This window comes from Canis lupus, chromosome 2 (genome assembly GCF_011100685.1).
Source record: "Canis lupus familiaris isolate Mischka breed German Shepherd chromosome 2, alternate assembly UU_Cfam_GSD_1.0, whole genome shotgun sequence".
Taxonomy (NCBI): Eukaryota; Metazoa; Chordata; class Mammalia; order Carnivora; family Canidae; genus Canis; species Canis lupus.
The window spans coordinates 60,263,859-60,282,112 of record NC_049223.1 but is presented as its reverse complement, the minus strand read 5'-3'; the positions used below and the strand labels follow the sequence as shown (position 1 = coordinate 60,282,112).

At 37.6% G+C, this 18,254-nt stretch overlaps 1 protein-coding gene and 1 long non-coding RNA gene across 7 annotated transcripts in view; one reads left to right on the top strand and one right to left on the bottom strand.

Moving 5' to 3' along the window:
* Nucleotides 1–18,254, bottom strand: part of LOC111092789 — a 60,758-nt gene that overhangs the window by 28,114 nt on the left and 14,390 nt on the right. The window contains exon 4 of one of the 5 annotated variants that reach the window (XR_005355739.1): nucleotides 13,474–13,523. The exons of the other annotated variants lie outside the window; for them this stretch is intronic. The gene's annotated coding sequence lies outside the window, so the exon portion shown is untranslated. Of the gene's footprint in view, nucleotides 1–13,473; nucleotides 13,524–18,254 lie in introns of those variants that run through there. 5 annotated transcript variants of the gene reach the window in all.
* LOC119870321 overlaps nucleotides 1–18,254 on the top strand; it is a 54,057-nt gene that overhangs the window by 28,983 nt on the left and 6,820 nt on the right. The window lies entirely within an intron of this gene.

The following is an 18,254-nucleotide window of genomic DNA, read 5'->3' as shown; positions in this document are numbered from 1 at the left end:
CTGGGAATTAAACTTGCAGATCTCTTACAAACGAGTAATGTGGTAAGACTTGCTGTCCAATGAGGTGTCTTATTGAAATATCCCAGGCCAGTTCACTTGTCACGGCTGTCGTCTTAGCCGCTCGTACTCACAGTGTATAGCTTTCATTACGAAAATAGAAATTTGTGTCCTAAGTGCTGTTACATTACTAATGCTAAATATTTAATTCCCTGGGGTTCCAATTATGGTTGAGCACTGGCAACACTGATTCTACTTTTTAATAACAACTGTAAAAGCAATTTGAGCATTTTTCAATTAATTAAATACATAGCGAACGAGTAACCTCTTGTCATTTTGCCCTCCAGGACCTGAGCTAATTGGTGTAGAATAAAATGTTTTGAAAATTAACTGATATTCCGGTCTGCACAGTTATACCATTAAACTCCGGTTTGCAGAATGAAGTTTGTCTTCTAATAGTTACACTCAATAGAGTCTGCAGATGTGAGAAAGTACCTACATTTTATGTACTTAACGGTGCCTCTAATTAGAGCAGAGTTGAAAGTCAAGCGTAGCTCCTCTAAACACCAGTCAGTATCAATAACGCTTTGCATTGTTCAGAGATAAATGCAACAGATTTCAACAGAAGAAGGTTTCCCGGATTTCATTCCATGTATTCACAATTTAGCTTAGCCATTTAAAAAGTTTGCCCCTAAGAATTCCTATCATTAATTATAGTCACACACACAAAGAGCCCCCAAAATAAATTCTGACATTTCTGTCACAAGAGAAAAGTTCCAAACCAAAAGTCTGGGAAAGTTCTTCCTTTTCAACACTCCGTTGCAGTTTCTCCTTCCACCAGAGAACAATGTCATAAATAAGTTCTAAATTGGTTTCTCAGCTTTAAAAGTTATGGTGAGGATGAATCATAAAAGCAGATGCTGTTTTACCCACATTTTTAAATGAACCTTTTTCTGAAGTGCAATGAAATCTGATTAAAGAGACCATCTCCTTGTAGAAAAACGTCTCTGACAGGTGTTCTTCCAGCTTCGAGTCTTGATTGGCCATAATCTAAAATCCATGCTCAGAAAGCGAATGCCTTTTCGGCAGCTGTCTTTCTTACAGAGATGATCCCCTAAACAGGTTTCACTGAGTTAGGAATCTCAGCAAAAGCATTATGGCTCATGGAATAAGACACGGAAAGTGAAATTAATCACTCTGGGAGAGAGAAGAAAAATAATAGGGAACATGGAATCATTTCCATACCAATTTTTAGGGTTTAAGTCTTTAATATTTTGAAGATTTTAGTAACATCTTTGAGAAATGGGCTTTAATTACAGGATTAACTTGATAGTATCCGCCTGTTAATATAAATAGATCAGCCTAAATTTCTGATTTTTAAGAACTAAAGTAGATAATGAGAGTATTTTAGAATTTGGCGGGTCGGGGTGACTCCTCAGGAAGCGTTTCCACTCCATCAGAAAATACACGTCCATAAAAATGAAAAGAAAAATATACATCTGCTTAAGGTTTCTTTCAATATTATTCTATATGGAAGGCAGCATCTCATCAGACTTCAAAAACATTGGCCATTGGCTTACTATGGCCTATCCTTAACAATTCTTTTTTATTACCATTAACAATTCTTAAAACAAAAAGCCACAGAATTTGTAAATGACATGTTAAATCTAGTATTGCAAATTATCTTATTTCCAGCCCAAAAAACAGCTTAAATTTTAAGATCTAAAGATAAAGACACAAGTGGTAAAGATACTGTTTGTATTAAAGAATGGATAGGAAACTATTCCAAAATAATTTAGCATTTAGTTCTGAAAAATAAGGATTTTGTTAACAGACTACTAATCTGTATCCAAAACACAATTAAATAAAACAATACATGGCTCCCTAAAACATTGGACAATTATCCACATAATTACTAAAGCCACTATATTTTGTCCCAGGGCCCTTAAACTATGGCACCCAACTAACCAGCTGGCTCTCAGATGCCAAAAAAGCAGAGCAGGAGCAGGGCTAGCTGAAGACAACAGTCTGCTTCCCCTCAGGATCACATGCCCATCAAATTCCCCTCTTCTTGCTTTGGATGATTTTGATGCTTCATCCAAATCAAAGTGGTTGGCAGCTCCAATCTGCACGTTAAGAACTAAGTCCCACCAATCACTCACCAATACAATTATTTAGGAGCTGGGGGTCAGTGAGCTGGTCTGGGAAGCTGAGGATCTGGGCTCAGTTCTGAAGGCACTAACTGGTATGACCTTGGGCAGGGCACTAGGTGCCCCCATATCTCTGGTCTCCTGTTCTGACATGTGGAACAATATAATCACTGTGTTGTTAGGAAGACTCAATAAGAAAACATGATGAAAACATTGGAGAAGCTGCAGTGCCATGGAAATGTTAAGGTAACCAAGACTTCTAGTCCAACATTCACCTACTGGGACCTATAATAATGCTTTTTTCATTCCGTTATTGTGCAAAGAACCTAGTTAAAACTATATGTAATGCATCCATAATAATGTGCATTAAAAATTAGAATAATTTGGGCACTTTGGTGGCTCAGTTGGTTAAGGTTCTGCCTTCGGCTCAGTCATGATCTCAGAGTCCTGGGATGGAGCCCCCACATCAGGCTCCCCGTTAGGCAGAGAGTCCGCTACTCCCTCTGCTTCTCTCCCACCCCCCCCATGCTCTATCTCTCTCAAGTAAATAAATAAAATCTTAAGAAATAAAAAAAAATAAATTAGAATAATTAAGGACTTCACAGTTTGACTACAGATTCTTTTAGAATTAAGGCTTTTAGCTTTAGTCCCAATAAATTACAAGCCTAAAGAGCATACGTTGAGCATTTTATAAAAGGAAATAGAAGCAATAGGATAAAGAAGAAAAGGAGAGTTAGCAGGATATTATCACAATATGGTCATCATTTAATAGACTATGAATTAAAATGAAGTCTGTTTTAAACCTGATTTTCTTTTCTAAGGAGTGTTCAGCTAGCTGCCTTAGGTCGCAGACAGGAGGCACAGAGCTCCCCCGTCTTGTAGGTGCCTCTCAACCTCTGCAGAGCTCTGCTTAGCAGAGAGGCATGTCGAGGGAAGGGGTTAGAGCAGATGTTCCCCAACTAAACACCCAGTTGGCTAAAACACATGGAGAATGGACATGTTAGGGAACAAGTGTTTTCGGAGGGACACCGCTTGCAAGTTAATACACCAATGAGGCCTGTGAGCCACTAGTGGGCCCCCAGAAGCCCTTTCTTGGGTCTGTCTATATTCTAACGAGTGCCACGGCTGGTCCCCAAGTACACAGAGGCATAAAGGTGGCAATCTGAAGGGCAGAGGAAGGACTACAGGTAGAGTCGGTGAGAAATACAGCTGACAGCAATGGAAGAAACAAGAGCCTTTCAACAAACGACAAGGAGAACTGAAACAAAACAAAATAAAACAAAACCAAACTCCCACATCCTTTAATGAGAGCTGAGTTATACAGCATGATTCTTACTGATGACCGTGAGTCACTATCAAGTCCAATGAGACTGTTTCCAAGAGAAGAGGGAAAGGCATGATCCATTTTTAAAAGATTTCCATTACAAATAGTTAATGTTGATTCTTAAAACTTGGCCATCTTGTATAACACACTCCCTGTGGATTCCAGATTATTGTGGTTTTACTGTAGTTAGATAGTTTTATGGTTAATGTACTGTGGTATAAATAAATATAGCTTAGCCTAAGTGTCTCCACTGAAAATATGTATGTCATAAAATGACGAATAAAATAGGTCAATAACCAAACCCGTAGTAAATAATTCAAGCATAAAAGTACATAACATTAAAATAAGCTAAAACTGATCCTCTTCATTTGATACATTTATTCTAAATAGACTTCAAAACGAAATGTTCAAAAATAAATGGTGAGAAAAGAGTCTATGGGAAAACAGACCCAGCCTATGTATCTGTGTGACAACAAAGTAATATTCTACACCATTCTTATTGGTTTTACATCATAAAGAAGTGGTAGGTGCTCACTAAATTGATGTTGCACTGAAATATAATTTATCAGTGGTTCAATCTATAAATAAAAGGTAGGAAATATCAGGAATATCATCAATGCTTCCTGGGAGTATGTAGACATCTAATATGTGAGGAAAGAGAGTTTGAGATCTTAAAGGACTCTGCTCCACTGATAGCTACAAAGGCCACACTGACTAGGACTGCCTCTAGGAGCGGAAGCTTCTCAGTGAACAAGGTCCTGGTTAGCTTTCAGAGTAGGGGACTGTGGCCAATCCAAGGACACTCAAAATAGCATCAAGAGATGATGAGGACAAAGTCAGGGTTCCAGCCTCACAGCTCTCCTGGCATTAGCATCGTTACTAGGTGGTCCTGTTCAGTCAGGATGACAAAATGTGTCCTGATGTGTGACTTAGAGGAGTTAGGGAGGCAGGGTGACCTCCATGGAGCCTCTTGGGGACCAAGGGAGGTGACAAAGGCTATCCCTTCCTTCACTACCTTGTGTGGTGCTGGTTATGTCAGGGTTTTAGTAACCCCAATGTTTTAGATTTTATTATTTTATTTTTAAAAAGATTTTACTCATGAGAGACACAGAGAGAGAGAGGCAGAGACATAGGCAGAGGGAGAAGCAGGCTCCCTGCAGGGAGCCCGACGTGGAACTCGATCCCAGGACCCTGGGATCATGCCCTGAGCCGAAGGCAGACAGTTAACCACTGAGCCACCCAGGCGTCCCTGTTTTAGATTTTAATTGATGTGGCAATTGGTTTGGGCATTTTATAGAGCATATAACCATGGAAACAAGTGTGCTTGCCTTTAATGTCTACTGGCTAATGTATGCGTCACTGTACTGTCTACCTCTCTATTAACTCAAACACATTAGTAAGCTTTGCAGTTTTTCATACAGGCTGAAAATTCTAGACAGTCTATCTAGACCATGGACCTGCACATTCTTGAAGTCCCAACTGTACCCCACTTTATGAAAAGTTTAATTCGACTCTCCAGGTCCCAAGTTTACATAGCCCACCAAAACCCAGGCAGTGCAAGCTGCTGTTTCTGAATCACTTCATGGCAACACTTCAGTCCCAAACAGTTCCATAGCAGGAATCTTACCCATCTATCTCATGCAGATCTGGGTTAAGGACTAATTTCACATTTACAGTGTTCGGTGTGGGCCATGCATCTTTCATTTTACTGGTAAAGGACATTTCAGGCCTCTGCTGCTGATAGGCAAGTAGAAGCAGATGACTCGTTGTTTGTGCTATTTGGAAAGAAAAAAACCCAACAACCCAGGATTTAGAAACTCTACAGGTAAATTTATCAAGGCCTTTGAAAGGCTGTTTAGAGACAGGGCAGAGGGGGATACTCTCTCTCCTTTGAGTTGGGGTTGACAAACTGTAACCCATGAGCTAAATCCAGCCTGCAGCCTGTTTTTGTAACTGTTATTGGAACACTTCTGTAAAAGTGTCATTGGAACACAGCCATACCCACTTGCCCATAGCTGTCTTTGCACTGCAGTGACAAAACCATTGCGATGAACGCTGTCCGGCCCACAAAGCCTAAAATATTCACTATGTGGCTCTTTAGAGATAAAGTTTGCTAAACCCTGCTTTCTTGGGGGCTGTCTCCAAGCAGGATGGGAATCCCAGAACAGCTGCCTCTATTGTGGAAAGCTACCTCCCCTACCACCAACCTCAAGGAGTCTCTTCCCTGCTCTCCCCTATCCCTGAGATATCCAGATGCTGGTTTCAGAGTTATTTAGTCATTATTCTGACCTAACGGCCTAAAATGCATTTCCCTTTCCAGTGTGATATGCCCAGTGAAGACACAAGGCCATGGAATTATCAGAGGTGTGGCTGGATTTGTAAGTTCCCTTTCCAGCTCCAGGCTCTCTCAATACTGAGCACCTGGGCCTGGCCTATGCATTTGACATCAAGTACAGGAGAGCCACAAGGAAGAAATATGGAAGATGAAATATGAATGGGTGGGTGGCAGTCACTAGAAAAGGTGAGAGGAGGAGGGGCCTTCCAAACAGAAGAGGCAGCAGGTATGCAGGCAAGGAGGTGGCAGTGCCTGCTGGGTCCATTCCGGGAAAACCAGCTACTGTGGGATGAGGATGCATGGCTGGAATGGTAGGAAACAATGCTAAAGGAGTCCCTTGGTCAGGTGGTGAGCAGCCTTGTTAGATGCTGCTGAGGGGCAGAGGAGTGTTAGGCAGAAGGGTGTCTGTATGAAGGATTTAAGCAAGGTGCGACACGATCAGATCTCCATTCTAGGAAGATCACTCTGACAGCAGCAGGGCTGAGATAGAAGGGAGGGGGGCATCTCTGCTCTCCCCTATGACGCTGTACCCTCTACCCCATGTCCATTCTGAAATTCCCTAATCATCCTTTTCTAGGTACTTGAGGTAGTTCGACCTGTTCCCTAGGCACTCAAGTCACTTTTTGGACAACTACAAAAGTATATAGTTTCTACCCCAAATCATCACTTTTCTCAACTGCCTCTTTGTCCCATGCTTTCTCATCCATCTGTAGCAATATACCAATGGTTTGTTGTTGTTTGATTTTGTTTCTAATTCCAGTCTTCTGCAGGTCAGTATTTTTGTAAAATACAAAATCGTGCACTTGGATATCATGGCACTGTCAAATTGCTATACAGATTTCTCCAATCTTTTTCCTATCTTTGGTATTTATCTTGTCACAGGTTGTTAATAGATGTCTGTGTCAATGAATTCAGTAAAGTTGCAGGAAACAAAACGAATATACAAAAATCAGTAGCATTTCTATACACAAACAACAGGTTTTCTGAAAAGGAAATCTAAAAAAAATCAATCCCACTTATAATAGAACCAAATACAATAAAATACTGATGAATACATTTGACCAAGGAGCTGAAAGAGCTTTACTTTTAAATACAAGACATTGATGAAAGAAATTGAAAAAGACCCAAATAAATGGAAAGGAATCCTGTGTTTACGGATTAGAAAAATTACTATCATTAAAATTTCAATGTACCAAAAGATTCAATGCAATCCCTATGAAGACTCTAATGGCATTTATGAATACAAAAAATAATAATAATCCAAAATTTATATGAAACCACCAAAGGTCTCCTGAGTAGCAAAATTAATCCTGAAAAAGAACAAAGCAGGAGGCATTACACTTCCTGATTTCAATCTATATGATAAAGCAGGAGGCATTACACTTCCTGATTTCAATCTATATGATAAAGTCATAGTAATTAAACAATATGGTACCTACATTTAAAAAAAATAAAAACAGCAAAACAAAACAAATAGACCAGTGGCACAGAAATAAATAAATCCAAACATATACGGTCGATAATATTTAATAAGGGAGGGAAGAATAATTACTGGAAAAAAGACAAGTCTTTTCAATAAATGGTGCTGAGAAAATTGGAAATTCAAATGTAAAAGAATGAAACTTGACCCCTATCTTTCACCACTCACAAATATTAACTCAAAAATGGATTAAAGACTTAAATATAAACCCTGAAATTCCTAGAAGAAAGCACATGATAAAAGCTCTTTGATTTGGGTCTTGGTAATGAATTTTTAAAAATCACACCTAAGCACAAGCAACAAAATAAAAAACAAGTGGACTATATATCATCCTTTTCTAGGTACTTGAGGTAGTTCGAGTAAACTAAAAACCTGCACAACAAAATAAACCATTAACAAAATAAAAAAAAACAACCTATAGAATGGGGACTATCTGAAATTTCTATATATATAAGGAATTAATATCCAATATATATAAAAATATATAAAACTCGTATAACTCAATAACAAAACAAGACAAACAAAACCCAAAATAAATAATCCAATTATAAAATGGGCAAACATTTGAATAGAATTTTTTCTAAAGAAGATATAGGAATGTCCAACAGGTACATGAAAAGATGCTCACCATCACTAATCATTAGGAAATGCAAATGAAAACCACAATAAGATATCACCTCATACTTGTTAGAAAGACTATCATCAAAAAGACAAGACATAAGAAATGTTGGCATGGATGTGAAGAAAAAAGAACCCTTGTGCACTGTTGGTGGGATTACAAATTAGCACAGCCACTATGGAAAACAGTGTAGAGTTTCCTCAAAAAATTAAAAATAAAACTACCAATAATCTATCAATTCACTTGCTGGGAATCTATCCAAAGGAAATGAAGACACTATCTGCACCCCCATGTTCATACCAGCATTATTTATAAGTCAAGACTTCGAGAGAATCTAAGAATCCTTTGATGGATGAATGGATATTCATAATATTAGCATATCATTCAGGCATAAAATATGAGAAAATCCTACCATATGTACAAAAACATGGATGGATCTTGAAGGCATTATGCTATGTGAAATAAGTCAGATAAGATAAATGTAAATGGTTTCACTCACAAGTAGAATAATGCTAACACCCCGCTCCAAACACCAAGAACCCAGATTCCCAGGAAAAGAGATCAGATTTGTGGTTACCAAAGGCAGAGGGTAGGGAAAGGGGAATTGGAAGAAAGTATCGAAGATCAAAAGGTACAAACTTCTAGTTATAAGAAAAATAAGTATTAAAAATGTAATGTACAACACGAGGATTACAGCTAACACTGCTGCTGTATGATATACAGGAAAGTTGTTAAGAGAGTAGATCCTAAGAGTTTCCATCACATGAAGATATTTTTTTTCTTTTAATTGTATCTGCAGAAGATGATGGATGTTAACTAAATAATCATTTCACACTATGTGAAATGTGTGTGTTGATGTATCAAACCATCAAGCTATACATCTACTTGCAGTGATTTATGTCAATTACTTCTCAATTAAACTGGATCTCCCCCTACCCAAAATGCTTGTGGATTGTGTATTTTATCAGAGCCTAACAGACCTACAGTAAAGGAAATGCACACTCACAGCTGGCTATAGCCTTCCACAATGAAGAAGGGAAATGTATAAGTCCAGCCCAGTCTAGTCATCCTGTCCCACCTCAGCAAGGTAGGTGATGGTGGTGGGATGACTCAACAAGTGTGAAGTTTAGGCAAGAGGCATATGCTCACTGAAAGACTGAGACCTAGTCATAAGGCTGTAGAATGGTTTCCCTCCCTCTGTGCCTTATCACCACATTGATAACAGCCTATTTACAATAGTTCATTTACCCAGTACATCATGTTTGACTATCATGAATAAATTACAAGGCATACAAAAGGCAAAAAACACAATTTAGAGAGATGGAGCAAGCATCAGAACCAGACATGGCAAATATATTGAAATTATCAGAATGGGAATTTAAAACAACTATGATCAATATGCTAAGAATGTAATGGATAAAATAGATAGTATGCAAGAACAGATGGGCAAGATATGCAGAAAGATGGAAATTCTAAGAAAGAATCAAAAAGAAATGCTGGAAATAAAAAAATACTATAACAGAAATGAAAAATCCCTTTGATGGGCTTATAAGTAGACTGGGCATGGTTGAGGAAAGGATCCCTGATCTTGAGGATATCTCAATAGAAACCTCCAAAATCAAAAAGAGAAAAATGACTGAAAAATACTGGAACAGCATAGCCAAGAACTGTGGGACAACTATGACAGGGGTACATATGCATAATGGGAATACCAGAAGGAAAAGAAAGAAATAGGAGAAATATTTTAAGTAATAATAATGGAAAAATTCCCAATATTGAGGTCAGACACCAAATCACAGTTCCAGGAAACTGAGAGAACAATAAGTAGAATAAAGTGCCAAGAAATACTATACCTAGCATTTAAATTGCAGACAATCAAAGGTAAAGAGAAAATTCTGACAAGAAGGGTGCCTGGGTGGTTAAGTGTGTCTGACTTCAGCTCAGGTCATGATCTTGGGGTCCTGGGATTGAGTCTCACATCGTTGGACTCCCTACTCAGTGGGGAATCTGCTTCTCCATCTCTCTCTCCCTCTCCCTTCCCCTGTTGTGTTCTCTTTCTCTCTCAAATAAATAAATAAAATCTTAAAAAAAAATCCTGAAAGGAGCCAGAGGGGAGGAAAATGATATTGGTCAGAAACTCAGATCTACATAAAGAAGGGAAGAGCACTGGAAAAGAAATAAGTGAAAGTTAAAACAAAACAAAAACCTCTCTTTTTTCTATTTTCTATTCTTAATTGATCTATTTGTTCAAAATCATAATAAAAGTAATGTATTTGATTATGTATGCTTATATATGCTTATGTATGTATATGGACAAGTGAAATGAATAACAGCAGTGATACAGGGACAAGATGGGGGAATTAGGATTATTTTGTTATTATAAGTTACTTACACTACCTCTGAAGTGGTATACTGTTATTTTAAAGTTGTATTAGTTGTAAATGTATATTGTAAAGTCTAAAGCAACCACTACAAAAGTAAAAAAAAAAAAAAAGTATAACTGATATATTAAGAAAGGAGAGAAAATGAAATACTATAAAATGGACAATTAAAACCACCAAGGGTGGGATGCCTGGATAGCTCAGTAGGTTAAGCATCTGCCTTTGGCTCAAGTTATGATCTCAGGGTCCTGAGATTGAGCCCTACATTGAGCTCCCTTCTCAGCAGGGATTCTGCATCTCCCTTTCCTTCTGCTCCTGTCCCCCACTCATTTTTTCTCTCTCTCTCTTTCAAATAAATAAATAAAATCTTAAAAAAAAATCACAAAAGGCAGAAAGAAAGAAAACAAAAACAGGAATAAAGAACAAAAGCAACAGATAGAAAACAGAGACAAACATGGTAGGTACTAATTCAACTATATCAAGAATCAGTCTAAACATCAAGGTCTAAATATACCAATTAAAAGGCAAACATAGTAGCAGTAGATAAAAAATAAAAATAGTAAATTAAAAAAAAACAAGACCTAAGCATATATTGTCTATGAGAAACTCACTTTAAATATAAAGATACATATAGATTAAAAGTTAATAGATGGAGGAAGATAAACCATGCTAACACTAATAAAAAATAAAGCAGGAGTAGCTAACTTTAGACACAATACATTTCAAAGCAAGTAATGTTATAAGGCATAAAAAGGGACATTACATAAAGATAAGGGGGTTAATGTTCAAGAATACATAGTAATCCTTAATGTGTATGCATCTAACAACAGAGTCAAATATGCAAAGCAAAAACTAATAGAACTGAAGGAAAAATAAATGAATCCATTATTATAGTTGAAGACTTTAACACCCTTCTATCATAAATGAACAGACCCAACAGGTAGAAAATCAGTAAGAACATAGTTGAATTCAACACCACCATCAAGAAACTAAATATAATGGATATCTGTTGATTATTTCATCCAATGACAGCAGTATACACAGTCTTTTCAAGCTCACAGGGAACATTTGCTAAGGTAGATGACATTCTGGGCCATAAAACACACCTTACAAGTTTAAAAGAATAGGACTCAAACAATATATACTCCCAAACTACACTGGAATTAAACTTAATAAAACCAATAACAGATAGCTGAAAGACTCAAGATACTTGAATATTAAATAACATACGGGTCAAAGAAGAAATCTCAAGAGAAATTTCAAAACATTTTCAACTAAATCAAAATGAAAACACAACTTAGCAAAATTTGTGTGATGGAGGAAAAGCAGTTTTTAGAGGAAAATTCATAGCTTTTGAATGCATATATTAGAAAAAAAGAAAGTTCAAAAATCAATAATCTAAGTTTCCACCTTAGGAAATTAGAGAGAAAAAGCAAGTTAAATCTAAAGTAAGCAGAAGAAAGGAATAATAAAAATTAGAGCAAAAATTAATTTAAAAAGCCAAGACATCAATAGAGAAAATCAATGAAACCAAAAGCTAGTTCTTTGAAAGAAATTAATGAAACTGGTAATCCTCTAGCCAAGCTAATTAAGATAAAAGGAAAGAGGATACAAATTACTAATATCATAACTGAACGTGGGATAAAATGGATAATATAGGAATACTACGAATGTCGTGCTCACAAATTCAACAATCTAGATGAAATAGATCAATCCCTTAAAAGACACAATCTGCCAAAACTTACCCAAGAATAAACAATCTGTGTATGCAGATGATATGATTGTCTATGTAGAAAATTAGAATCAATAATAAAAAAAAACCTGTAATTAACAAACAATTACAAGCAAGATAGCAGGATATAGTTCAATATAGAAAAGTCAAATGTTTTATTATATACCAGCAATGAATAAGTGAAATTTGAAATTATAATTATAATGAAATACTTAAGTATAAATCTAACAAAATATGTACAAGATCGATATGAGGAAAACTATAAAACTCTGATGAGAGAAATAAAAGAAAAACTAAATAAATGAAGAGGTAGCTCATGTTCATGGATAGGATGACTCAGTATTATCAAGATGTCAGTTTTTCTCAACCTGCTCTATAGATTCCATGCAATTCCAATCAAAATCCCAGCAGTTATTTGTGGATATAGACAAACCAATCCTAAAATTTATATGGAGGAGCAAAAGATCCACGATAGCCAGCAAAGGACTGAGAGAGAAGAACAAAATTGGAGGACTGACACTACCCAACTTTAAGACAGTGTAGCATTAGTGAATGAATAAATGAATAGGTCAATGGAATAGAATAGAGACTAGAAACAGACCCATATACATCTAGTCAACACATCTTTGATAAAGAAGAGGCAAAACATGGAGCAAAGAGACCCTTTTCAACCAATGGTACTATGAAAAGTGAATCTAGACACAGGGCTTAAGCCCCTCACAGAAATTCATTCAAAATAGGTCACAGACCTAAATGTATGGCATAACATTATAAAACTCCTAGAATATAACATAGAAGAAGCTCTCGATAATACTGTATTTGATAATAACTTTTTATGCACCACCAAAGGCATGATCCATGAAAGAAAGAATTGGCAAGTAGGATTTCATTAAAATATTTTTTTTTTTTTTGCTCTGTGAAAGATACCATTAAGAGAATGAAAAGAGGAAAACATTTGCAAAATACACATCTGATAAAGAACTGTTATCCAAAATAGACAAAGAAACCTTAAAATTCAGCAATAAGAAAATGAGCAACTCAATTTAAAAATGGGCCGAAGTTCTTAACAGGCATTTCCACAAAGAAGCTGGCAAATAAGCATATGAAAAGATTTTGTAGGTCATCAGTGAAGTGTAAATCAAAAGAATTATGAGATACCACTATACACCTATTAGAATGGTCAAAATTCAAGGCACAGACACCACCAAGTGCTGGTGATGATATGGAGCACCAGGAACTCTTATTCATTGTTGTTGAGAATGGGAAATGGTGCAGCTACCTTTGCAAGACAGTCTGGCAAATAAATATAAAACTAAATACTCTTACCATACATCGCAGCAATGGCCGTCCTTGGTACTTACCCAAAGGAGTTGAAAATTTATATCCACACAAAAACCTACAGCAGCTTTACTCATAATTGCCAAAACTCGGTAACAACCAAGATGTCCTCCATTAGTTGAGCAGATAAACTGTGGTACATCCACAGACCGGAATATTATTCAGCCCTAAAAAAGAAATGAGCTATCAAACTATGAAAACACATGGAGGAACCTTAAATGCATATTACTAAGTGAAAGAAGTCCATCTGAAAAGGCTACATACGTGTGATTCCAGCTATATGACATCTGAAAAGACAAAACTACAGAGATAGAAAAGGTCAGTGGTTGGCAAGAGTTAGTGGGGAGGAGGGAGGGATGAATAGGTGGAACACAGTTTTTTTTTTAGGGCAGTGAAATTATTCTGTATGATGCTATAATGGTGGATACATATCATTATATATTTGTCCAAACCCACAGAATGTACAACACCAAGAGTGAAGCCTAATGTCAACTATGGCCTTTGCTGATTATGATGTGTAAATGCTGGCTCATCAATCCTAACAAATGTCCCACAATGGTAGGGAATGTTGGTAGTGGGGAGGCTGTGCATGATAGTAGGAATAGACTAAGATGTGGGATTTAAGAGATTTTAGAAGGTGAAATTGACCCAGCCTGATAGAAGGTATGAGATTAACACTGATCTGATTTGGTAACTAGAGCAAGAGCTCTATGAAGACATTGAGCTCTTCGATGTCATGAACCAATATAACATGTTCAGGAGGGCATAGAAAGAAGTAGACTCAGAGCAGAGAGGACAGAGGGCCAATCGGGAGCTGTCCCAGCAGACAGCTGAAAATCTGAGACCAGGGTTCAAGCAAGGAAACAGTTCTGAAGGGAAGGCTACATCCCAGTAGAGCAGTCACATTTGAGGGATACATCAAGGGAAGTGGTCTACAAAAGCAACAGGGTTAGAGGCCAAAGAATTCAGGACAGCAGCATTTCAGAAGCCAAAGACACTGCTATATGCACAGCATGGCTAAGTCCAGTGAGATTGAAAAACACCAGATATAGGCCTTTGTGTAACTAGAAAACCAGATCACATGTGCTAAACGGAAAGCCAGAGTGCAGAAAGCTAACATAAAGCCACATTTCTGTTTTGTTTGTTTGTTTGTTTTTGTTTTGTGTTTTGTGTTTCTAGACACATCTTTCTATAAGCTTGGCAGTTAAGGAGGGGAATATTCCGTGTGGAGCTTAGAGGGAGAGTCCAAGTCTAGAGGGAACATTTTAGAATGGGAGCTATTGAGGAAGATAAATTAAGTGAAGGAGATTTTTAAGATATAGAAGACAGCTAAGAAATCAGGAGAAAACAGAAAAGAGAAAAGAAGCGGTTAGCTAGACAAGAGACAAGCTACCCATTCTGAAAAATGAGGGACAGTAGTAAGGTTGGCCATTGGAAAGGTACAGAAATAATGTATAATGGTTTGCTCAAAAAATGATCTGATTTGGTTTTACAATCAAAACATGCACTAAGTCAGCTTCTAGGTTTCAAAGTAAAAAATTCAAGTAAGTACCAAGTTCCAACTCCCTTCTAACTCGAAAATCTGCATATTCAAACTCAACAATTTTGGTCCTCACTCTTATGAGCAAACAAGTTAGAACTCTCTATTTCATAACTACTCTGGAATAGTCAGGAACTACTGTCCATCTCTGCTCCAGTCTCTGCTTCCCACCAGCCATCAGGTAGAAAGTCAAGGTAGCATTGAACTCCCCACCCCCCCCCCCCCGCCACCCCCATGAACACGGCAGTGCCCTCTGGAAGTATAAATGTTCATTTTCATAGATTTGAGAGTCCTAAGTTTTCCTCATGATATATGCCAATTATATTAAGCATATACAGGCAGAAATATCATAAAAAGCTACCTTCATGATTAACAATCCACTGGCTAGACTATAAGCTCTGTGAGGGAAGGATCGTGCCCACTGTGGTCTCTACTCTATGACAAATGCTATCCAGTATCCAATACCTAGCAGGTGCTCGTTAAGTACTTGTGGGATGAATGTCTACGGTAGTAAAATCCAGATAAAATCACATAGTAATCGGGGCTCCTGGGCAGCTCAGTCGGTTAGCATCTGCCTTTGGCTCAAGTCATGATCCCGGGATCCTGGGATAGAGCCCTGCATTGGGCTCCCTGCTCAGCAGGGAGTATGCTTCTCCCTCGCCATCTGCCTGCCACTACCCCTGCTTGCGCACTCAATGCTGTGTCAAATAAATACATAAAACCTTTTTTTAAAAATTACATACTAATCACTTAAGCATATGTTGTAATCCAAACCCATTAAGTTTCTCAAAACAAAAACAGTCTCCAGTGTTTTTTCCTTGGAAATGTTTTATCCCTATCTTAAAATTTCTATGCACAGGGGAACCTCGGTGGCTCAGTGGTTGAGCATCTGCCTCCGGCTCAGGTCGTGATCCCAGGGTCCTGGGATTGACTCCCGCATCAGGGTCCCCACGGGAGCCTGCTTTTTTTTCCCTCTGCCTATGTCTCTGCCTCTGTCTGTCTCTCAAGAGTAAATAAATCTTTAAAAAAATTTCTGTGCACAATTGAAATTTATTACACCTCATGTTTTGGAGACAACTATGGCTGGGAACACTTACTTTACTTCCTTTACACACTTTTGAACCCCATCTTTTTCAAAACAAACATAGCCTGGTAATAGTGAACCCTTCATCTCAGACTTGCTTCTCATAGCTGTATCACATGATAAAGAAACAGGGAATAATGACAGAAAACAAACACACTTTTTGAGAAATTTTCCCATTAAGGGGAAAAAAAAATCTGCACCACCGTGGAAGAAGAGATTTGTTTCTTGCCTGCTTACTCGTTGGTGAGTTCCAAACTCCTTGGCTATTCTACTGGCACCTCAAAACCATTTGGGTGCCATTTCTTCCCATCAGACCTACTCGCTGGGATCTTGGTCCCAGAACACCGACACCATGACCTGATTGTGTAAGCCCTGTGGACACCCTCATTGTCATACTTCTTCTTTACCCTCATATGAAATGGGTCATCAAGCCCTTTTATTTCCAGCATCTCAGTGTTTTCCATCAATCCTTTAATACCTCTCCTTCCCTGGCCACTCTCCTAGCTCACGCGACTATTCTGTGCTGGGCTGAAATGGTGAAATGGTCTATTTATGCCCCATCTCCACGGTATGCTAAGCCCTATGCTCCTAAACAAACACTGCATACTGTTCACCATTTTCATCTCCAGGCCTGAGCCCTGTGCTCACTTTACTGATTTTAGGGAACATGTCGGATTCATATTTGGTTCCCTGGATTTATTACAATGTTTAGGGACAGCAGGTATGCACAAAGAGAAGTGAATGAATGCAATATTCTATTGACTAAAATTCAGTTCTGAGATTAATACGCTTGAACTTGCTACTTATACCCGTATTTGGTGACCAAATGTCAATATGACGTGCAGACGGCAAAGTAGACATTTATTTCTGACATATATAGAATAAGAACACATCAAGAATCTGGTTGTGAAAGAAGCCTCCCTAAATTGAATTTCCAGAACTGGGGAAAGCAGCAAGTCACCTGAGTTTACTTTTTGTTTTCCATTCAAAAGGTCCTCATCATTACTTACTAGTTAGTCATTTCATCCTGCTGGGATGCTGCTGGGACTCAGTTTCTTCATATGTAAAATGAGTCTTTTCCAGCTTCAAAAGCATGCAAAAGGAAGTGGCCTGCTATTTTTATGCATTGAGTTTGAAAGGTATTTTGAATAAGGCGCCTAGAAAAATAAAATACTCCACCAATGTGTCTTGCAACTCACACTTTAGTGTATGTATACATAAAAGTTTAAAGATGGCGAGTGGGTTAAGGTAATTTAGCAATAAGTTGTTCTAAAAAGATTTTGTGGAGAATATATATATAAACAATTATAGACAAAATTATAAAGTGCCTGGTATTTTAAAAGAATAGACCTAGAATACAGCAATCATGGCAGAGTCAGGAAGTCTAGTGGTAACCAACCTATGATTTGCAGTATTTGTAAAAAAATTTTAAAAACCTGACTAAAATTGCAGTTTTATTTTATTTTTCAAACTGCTAAACACTATTACACGATGATCCCTTAATGCTTCCTCTTCATATATACTCAAGACTTTTAAGTTGCCAACCTAGCATAGCTCTTGCACTAAACACGATTTGTGTTGGCAATGTCATGTAGTTGGGTATACTGGGATCAATATTATTACATATAAAACCCTGACTACCTTAATTTTTATGTCTTTTATAACCACTTTGATCAAATCATCTTTCTAAGTCCCCAACTTCTTTTGTTATTTAAGGCCCCAAATAAACTAGAATTCTAAGAAGCATGATTGTCTTACAGATTATGCATTTAAGACACTGAAGAAGTATAAAACCTCTTATTCCTTATAAAATGTAAAGAGAATAAAATAGAATCTTTTGTTCTACATACATACATACACACACACACACACCAACAGATGGAGGCTTAAAAGCTAAGACATACTTCCAAGCCTTAGTTTAAGGAGGAAGAGTACCCACTTGTTTTTTTTTTTTTTTTTTCACTCAAACCCACATATTTAAATTTAAATATTACTCTTTCAAACAGCATGCCACATTTCTGGTGAGTTCCTAAAACATAGGAAGCTGTTAAATAGACTTTTGGGCAGTGACTACCCCTGCAATGTCCCAGGAAATTCTAGCCAGACCAGATTCCTCTCTACTTTCAACTAAACCACACAGGAGCTCATTTCTGTCTCTGCGGATATCCTTCCCCGTATCACATATATGCTCCTTCAAACTTCAAGCCTGCCATCTTCTGTGAGGCCTGCTTCAGCAGTTCCAGCTGGCCTAGACTTTCTTCCGAGTTCTGAAGA